Raw genomic sequence first — 8,955 nt, 5'->3', positions numbered from 1 at the left:
CTTTGAATAATGTTATAATCATTTATGTACAAGCTTTTATGTGAATATATGTTTTCAGTTTTTTTCAGCACCTAAGCAGAGAATTACTGGGACATATGTTAACCCTAAGTTCAATATTTTGAGAAAATGCTGAACTGTTTTCCAAAGCAGTCGCACGATTTAACATGATCCTTGCAATATCTGAGGGTTCCAAGTTCTCTACTTTCTCACCAAAACTTTTTATTTTCTGACTTTTTGATTATAGCCATGCTAGTGAATATGAAGTGGTAACTCATTGTGGTTTTGATTATATTTCCCTGATGGGTAAGCCTTTTTTTATGTGTTTGTTGATCATTTGCATGTCTTATTTGAAGAAATAGGTATTCAAATACTTTGCCTATTTAAAAATTTTGGTTTTTGTTTCGTTTTGTTTTACAATTGTTAAGAATTCCTTACATATTCGGGATACAAGTACTATTTCATGTATATGATTTACAAATACTTTCTCCCAGTTTGTGAGTTGTTTTTCACTGTCAGTGGTGTCTTTTGAAGCAAATCATTTTTAAATATTGATGAAGTCCAACTGAGCTGTTTTTTTCTCTTGGTATTTTGTTTTATTTCCATTTCGTTTTATTAATCCTTGTTCCTAATTCACTTCATGTTTCATGTTGTTATAGAAACTTATGTGGACTTACTGCTATATATTCAATGTTATTTGTACATTTATTCTATGTGTTTAAAACGTTTTACAATGTTCACAAAAGTCAAAAAGATGGCTTATAATAAGATTCTCTTAGAAAGATTCTGGGAAGACTTTCAAGAGTTATAAGGATAGGTACAATATTTGTATGTATACAAACAAACTCAAGGCATTATTGCATAGAATAGCTGTAAATGGTTTACTATACAGTTTTGAAAAAAACATCACTTTGCCCTGTTTGATGTGAAAAGAGCTTGAATTATTGTTTGAATATGAGTTTATTATTTAATGCTTTGCATACTTGCAAAGTGTTAGAACAAAGCCTTTCCTAAGAAATGCTGTAGAATGAATAGAGGAATGTTAGAGAATTTTTATGTCTTTTAGCATGTAGTGATTAATATGTGAAGTTTCTTTTGTCTTTTTTTCTAAATAGTTTATTATTATTATTATTATTTTGAGACAAAGTCTCGTTCTGTCACCAGGCTGGAGTAAGGTGGCATGATCTTGGCTCACAGCAACCTCCACCTCCCAGGTTCAAGCGATTCTCCTGCTTCAGCCTCCCAAGTAGCTGGGACTACAGGCACATACCACCAAGCTCAGCTAAGTTTTGTGTTTTCAGTAGAGATGGGGTTTCACAATGTTGGCCAGGATGGTCTACATCTCTTGACCTCATGATCTGCCCGCCTCGGACTCTCAAAGTGCTAGGATTACAGGCATGAGCCACCACGTGAGGCCTACTATTTTTATTTTGTGTCTTTTCTATGATTTTTCTACTTATTATTGACTTCATTTCACCAACTTTTTATTCATACTAATTTAACATTTTTAATTTTATTATGAAAATTGCTTGTTAAACAGAATAAATACTTTGTTCAACAAACATTCATCAAATAGTAATCATTTGGCAACCCTAAGCATTAAGGGTGGAAAGAATTATGGTATGCTTCCAGTCTTCAAGATTGCCACAGCCTTCCATGAGATATAAATATAACACTAATTATAAGCAGTATAATTATAGCTATGAAAAAATTATAGACTATATTAAAAATTATATACTGTAGGAGTGCAGAAGAGGAAGTAATTCCTTCTTCCAGTGGTAAATATTAGGGTGGGTAAAATGTTAAAAACTTGTTGATGAAATAAATTTGGAAGGAAAAAAATAAGTTTCTCCATGTCCAGAGTAAGTACAGAGCAGAGACTCTGTATAGTGAAATATGTGGGCAGTATGCAGGAAGGTACCAAGTTTCCCAGACAATGATGTGTTTGGGAATGGCTTGACTGTGTTCCCTGAAGTTCAGTTCTTCGTCTATTTATCCTTTTATGGTACTTGCTGTATTTGAATGGGGTTTTTTTTGTGTCAGTTGTTTTAACTACTGTTGACATGATAGTGATGCTAAGATCTATATATGCAGCCTCTACCTCTCTCTTTAATTTCAGCCATGCGAATCTGATTATTTGCTGAATGTAGTTTTCTCAGTTACTACACAGATAGCTCAAAACCCACCAAGCCAAAGTCATCAAAATCTCCTCAGGTTGTGTTCTTAATCTCCGAGAAAAGCATGACAACTGATCTATATGTGAATATTTAAATGTCATTTTTAGGTTCCTTTTTCCTACATCTCTTCTTTCAACAACTCACAAGTTTGATCAATTTTTTGTTTTAATTGTTTCCACAATTTATCCAGTCCTTTTCCTTCTTATAACTATCCCAGTCCAAACTTCCTCAGTAACATCAGTTAGCAACTCTATCTATGGTGATCACCTCCTTGGTGCTGTCTACCTCCAGTCTTCTCTGAATTTATTTTCTAGGCAAAGATCTTTTTCCCGGCTTCAGAGGCACCAGAAACATTTAGAACATTTTTCAAAACATATTGTAATTAGTAGTTTACATGACTTGTCTATTGCACTGTAAGTCATTGAAATAGAAATTCACAAAAGATAGTACATGGGCCACTTGATTTAGAACCTCGGGATACATATTTAAAATTTCAAGTATTGTCACCCGCCCCAGGTCTACTGAGGTATAACCTTAGAGCTATGAGACTTAGGAATCGCCTTTCAAAACAAGCACTTTATGTGAGTTTTATAAACTGTAAAGTTAGTGAACCACTGCTGTGATCAAAAGAAAGTTTTAATTACTTCCCTATCTTAATATATGCATAGTGAATATGGGAGAGGAACAAAGCAAATAAGCATAAAACAAATGATGAATGAATGTAGAAGACAGTAGAAGATGAGGCAGGAAAGACAAGAATGGGTCAAATCCTCAAGGGCCCGGAAATTCCATTCCAAGGAATTTGAGTCTTAGCCATTAGACTAGTGGTAGCCTACTTAAATAAAGAAGGCAGTGTTGTGGATTAGACACATATTTCCAATCCTGTGTTTACCACTTACAGGTCTAGCTACAGAACAACTGCTTTGTAGAGCATAGTTCATACTACTATAGAAGCCTGCTTATGGACTTTTGGGTTGTTCCTAGTTTTGGGGTAGCATGAGAAAGTCTCTTAAGAACATTTGTCTTCAAGACATTGTGTGGCATATGTTCTCGTATTTCCTGGGTAGATACCTAGAAGCAGAATGACTTGGTCTTATAGTAAGGTACATTGAATATTTTAAGAAACTGCAGAATTTGTTTATTTAATGCAAAATCTGAAAACAACTTTGATGAGGCATACATAATATATAAAAACTGGACATACGTAAAGTGTAAAATTTGATTAGATATATGTGTACACCTATCTCTATAATACAAACCATTTCATCTAGGAAAAAAAAGAAACTGCAGAGCAATTTTCCAAAAATGATTGTACAATTTTGCAGTTCTGCCAGCCATGTATGAGAAGGGGTTCCAAATCTTCACCAATAATCAATATTTACTTTTTGGTAAAAATATTTGATACTTTAATATCTAATAATATTCTTATAAAATGTTATTACAATGGTCAGGAGAGATAAGAGGTAGAAGTGCTTTTTTAAATTGTGAAGTCCTGTGTAAGGAGTAGAAATTATTACTGCAGTGGATCCTCTATCTTACAGGTATAGAAATGTTTATAGGCCTCGCTATAATGTCACTTGAATCGCATTTTAAATTCTCGAGGGATTTTTGTTGCATCACTAAAGAGACTATTTTTATACCATGCTTTAGAGAGCTTTTGAATTAGTTTTGCTAATAATAAATAAGAGGCTACAATTTCCTGATGTCATATTGGAAGAAAAAGTTAGACATGCCAAGCTGTCTGCTTTAGAACAAAAATGGTTACTTAAGTGGAATTTAAGATTGGTGAAGTAAAAGGATTCAAAACTAACACCAGGCATGATTTATTGAGTAAAAATTTAATGACGAAAGTTGTTCTCCCACAGTTTGAAAATCACTTGACCCAGATATATCCCAAGTGCATGCCGGCTGGGTTATGTAGTGGTTTAAGTGTCCTAGAGTCCGCAAGCTACAGCAGACCATTCATTTAACAATATTTCTGCAGAAATATTAAAACTCAGTTAACAATCTATATAGAAAAACTATGTTTATTTAAAATATTAAATCAACTTTATTAAGGCATGCATGATAATAAAATGCAGAATTCAGTGAACTTGACAAATGAATACATCGTTACAAACATCCCATTAGTCACTGCTTTTTTCCCCTCTTTTTTTTTTTATTTTTTTGCTGAATAACATTCCACTGTATAATAGATCATGTTCTGTTTATCTGTTCATCTGCTGGTGGGCATTTTAGTCATTTACAGTATTTGGCTTGTGTGAAGAAGGCTCTTAAGAACATTTGTCTTCAAGACATTGTGCAACATCTGTCCTCATTTCTCTTTGAGTGGAATGCCTTGATGTTATGGTAAGATATATCTAACATTTTAAGAAACTTCAGGGCAGTTTTCCAAACAAGTATTACAGTATGATTTTGTATTTCACCTGTCATGTCTGAAAGTTCCAGTGGCTCCAAATCCTCACAAACAATCAATATTCATTATTTTTGTTTGTTGGTTGGTTTCGATTTTAGCCTTTCTAGTGAACATGGACTGGTATCTCACTGAGATTTCAATTCGCATTTCCTTAATTAGTAAAGATTTTTGGCATCTTTCCACATGCTAATCAACCATTCGTAGGCCTTTTGTATCTTATGTCTGCTCAAATCTTTTGCCAATGTTTTCTGAGTTGTTCTTGTTCCAATTTTAGTGTTGAAGAGTTCTTTATATATTAGACACAAGTCTTCCTGTATCCAATGAGTTGCAAATATTTTCTTCCAGTCAGTGGCTTGTGTTATTTGCCTAACAATAGCTTTCAAAAAGCAAAAGTTTCTAATTTTGACAAAGTCCACTTTGTAATTTTTATATGTTCTTGGTTTCTGTGCCTATGAAACCTTTGTCTATTCCACAGTCTCCAAAAATTTCACCTATGTTTTCTTCCACACATTTTATAGTTAGCTTTTGTATTTATGTCTGTGGCCCATTTTAAGTTCCCTAATTCTTTCACTTAAACACATACGGAACAAAACATTAATTGAGTAAATGCCTTACTTAAGGGGAGTGAAGGTATTCAATATTTACCTTTATGTGTTCATGATGTATTAGATGCCACACCCCAACCTAAAGGAGCTTTATGTGAAGGTCCTCAAATCATTCAGAAATGTTTTATGTAGAAAGTGCTGCTTATTAAGCATGAAAATTTCTATTTATGAATTTTCTATCCTCTGACAAATGAAAATCCTTGGGTCCAGTGAAGAATCCTGAGGTCCAATGAAAACACCTCTCGTTGTTTGCCCCCAAAATACCACAAAAGATGGAAGAACAATAGACATTACAATGTTCACTGGTTTCTACCAGTAATGCCCTAATCTTCAATAAACTTTCTACGTCTAGTGGGAGAATCCCTTTTTTGCATTCTTGGAGGGGATAGTAATGATAGCAGCTAACATTTCTTTAGTTTTTATTTCATCTCTGGTGTTGGCACAGTAATAGTGCATAAAAATAATGTACTAATTTATATCTCACAATAACATTGTCAAGTTACAGTAATATTATTTCCACTTTTTGAAGAGAAAACACAAGTAAAGAGAAGTTACATGACTTAACCAAGTTACATAGCCATAAGTAGCAGAATTATGATGATGTTTTTAAAAGTTAGACAGCAAGTTGTTCTTAAGGAACAGTAGTATGCATGACTTTCTGAATTCACATGAAGACACTAACTTTGAGGATAGTTGTTATACAATTTGGAGGGATACCATTCTATTTTCCTTCATTAACATCCCTTTCTCTTTGTAGAAAAATTTAGGTTTTAAGTGGTAGAAACTCAACTTAAACTAGTTTAAGCAATGTAATACATTTGTTGACTCACGAAACTTTTGTCAGAGAACTAACAATAATATAAAAAACAAACTGGAAAGGCCGGGCACGGTGGCTCACGCCTGTAATCCCCGTAATTTGGGAGGGCTAGGCGGGCGGATCATGAGGTCAGGAGATCAAGACCTTCCTGGCTAACCCGATGAAACCCCGTCTCTACTAAAAATACAAAAAATTAGCTGGGCGTGATGGCGGGTGCCTGTAGTTCCAGCTACTCGGAAGGCTGAGGCAGGAGAATGGCATGAACCCAGGAGGCGGAGCTTGCAGTGAGCCAGGATCACGCCACTGCACTCCAGCCTGGGCAACAGAGCGAGACTCCGTCTCAAAAAACAAACAAACAACAACAACAACAACAAAAACCACAACAACTGGAAGAATACTAGTGTCGGGGTCAGCTACCAGCATTTTTTCTCCCTCTTTTTCCCTCCTCTTTTTACACTTCATCTGTCCATTTGTCTCTTCTACATTTTGAATGTAGGATTTAACGTCTCCTACTATAAATAGACATTGTTGGTACGTGGTAGCTCCAGAACACAAGGTTTCTTTACCCAAGGGGAAATGGGCTTTGCTATCCTGCTGTTCATACATTTCTAGAAAGAGCTTTGATTTGCCCTCATGCTGTATTATTTATTGCTGTGTAACAAATGACCACAAACATAGCAGTTTAAATAATGTGAATTTATTATTTTAACTCCAGTGGGACAAGAATCCAGACACAGTTTAGTTGGACGCTTTGCTTCAGTGTCTGTCAGAGACTGAGATCAAGGGCTAGGCTGTCATCTGGAAGCCTGACTGAAGAAGAATCCACTTTGAAGTTCACAGGGCTGTGGGCTGGGCTTGCTTCTTTGCAGTCTGTTGAGTTAAGGGCCTTAGTTTCTTGCTGACTATCATGAGGAGGCCACTCTCACTTCCTTGCCAAAGAGCCTTGCTATATGGTGACTTACGTTATCAAAGACAACTGGAGAAGAAGTCCACAGAGAGAGTTTTCTCACAAGATGGAAGTTAAAATCTTGTGCAATGTAATCACAGAAGCAGCATCCTTTTACCTCTGCTATATTCTGTTGATTAGAAGCAAGTCATTGTTCCTGCTCATGCTCAGTGGGTGGAGATAATACAGGGACATTAACAGCAGGAATGGGGATACTTGGGGGCCACCATTTGGACTGGAGAAAAATTAACTACCCATCCCACTAGAACTCCTCAAGGACTTTATTCTTTTATCCTTAAGGATAAAAGGAATATGGTCTATGACTGTTCAAGCCTAAGCCAATTATCCTATGGGTCCATGGGGGCCACATGTGTTACCAAATAAAGAGAAGTAGAAAATTTTCTGTGGAGAAAAATTAGTTATCACACTGGAACTTCTCAAGTCTAAAATTAAGTTCTTATCTGTCTCTCCAAACTAAGTTTATTTATATCAATTTCATGTATCATATTTAAAATTTGTTCAAAACTTACTGTTTGGAGAACTTCTGTCCTGATTCCCAATTTGTGAATTTTATAATTGGAAAAGAAAACCATTAATCTACCCTGAAGTAAACAAATTGATCAAATATGTTGGTTTTGAATATATATTTGTATTAATCAAAGACAATGGCTGTCTCTAGACTCAGAATTTCTTAGCAAAATGGTCAGTGCTGCATTTAAGGGAAAATATAATCGACCTTATATTTTATTTGCTTTTCAGCTTTATTTATTGTCTAATAAAAATTGACAAATAACAATTGACAAATAAAAATTAAATATATTGGCTGGGTGTGGTGGCTCCTGCCTGTAATCCCAGCAATTCGGGAGGCCGAGGTGGGTGGATCACGAGGTCAGGAGTTCGAGACCAGCATGGCCAATATGGTAAAACCTCGTCTCTATTAAAAATACAAAAATTAGCCAGGTGTGGTGGCACGCGCCCATAGTACTAGCTACTCGGGCAACTGAGGGAGAATTGTTTGAACCTGGGAGGTGGAGGTTGCAGTGAACCGAGATCACACCACTGCACTCCAGCCTGGGTGACAGAGAGAGATTCTGTCTCAAAACAAACAAACAAATATATTAAAGATGTGCACTTTTATATGTACATGATATATGTAAGCTTTAAGATATGTAAACATTATAAAATGACTACCACAATCAAGTTAAGATATCCATCACTTCACATAGTTACCTTGTTTGTGTGTGTGTGTGTGTGTGTGTGTAGTGTTGAGAACATTTATGATCTACTGTTTCACCAAATTTCAAGTATACACTACATTATTTTTAACAATAGATTTAATAGACCTTAAATCTTTGTTTTTACTTATTTTTTTATAAGTAACATTTGAAAGTTAACTATATTCTGTGAGTAGGTTCTAGGGACTTTCCTATGTAGTATCTCATTTATTTCTTATAATAATCCTTGCAATTAAGTAGAGTAGCTGCCATTTTATAGAAACAGAAGCTTGGATGATGACACCGTGGATGTGTGTTAGTCAGCAGAGATGACTTAGAAGGAAGTGTCAGAAAGATCAGGGGAAAACCACAAGAGTGTGATGCTCCGGAAGAGAGCTACTGTGCAATATGTAGTCTAAGATGTCTCAGAATGTTCAGATAAAAATAGACCAATAGCATTTAGCAACACAGAGATCATTGGTGACCAGTGAGAAGATGTTGTCAGTGCATGTTGGAAACAGAAGTCAGTATAGGAGTGTGCTGAGAAGAGGAGAAGAATAAACCTGGATAGGGTGAGTAGGTATTTCAGGAAATTTGTCTATAAAAGGGAGAAAACAGACAAGGGACAATAATTGAGGGGAGATAATTTTTATGTTTTTTTTTGTTTAATGAGTGTGTGATTTAATGAGTGTGTGATTTTAAGGTAGGAGACAATTGAGAAACTTAAATGTTGATTGGAAGGATTGGGTAAGCAGCAAGAGGTAAAAAATATAAGAAAGAGGC

This window comes from Colobus angolensis, unplaced genomic scaffold (assembly GCF_000951035.1).
Source record: "Colobus angolensis palliatus isolate OR3802 unplaced genomic scaffold, Cang.pa_1.0 Scaffold16, whole genome shotgun sequence".
Lineage (NCBI taxonomy): Eukaryota > Metazoa > Chordata > Mammalia > Primates > Cercopithecidae > Colobus > Colobus angolensis.
This window is presented reverse-complemented; position numbering follows the sequence as displayed.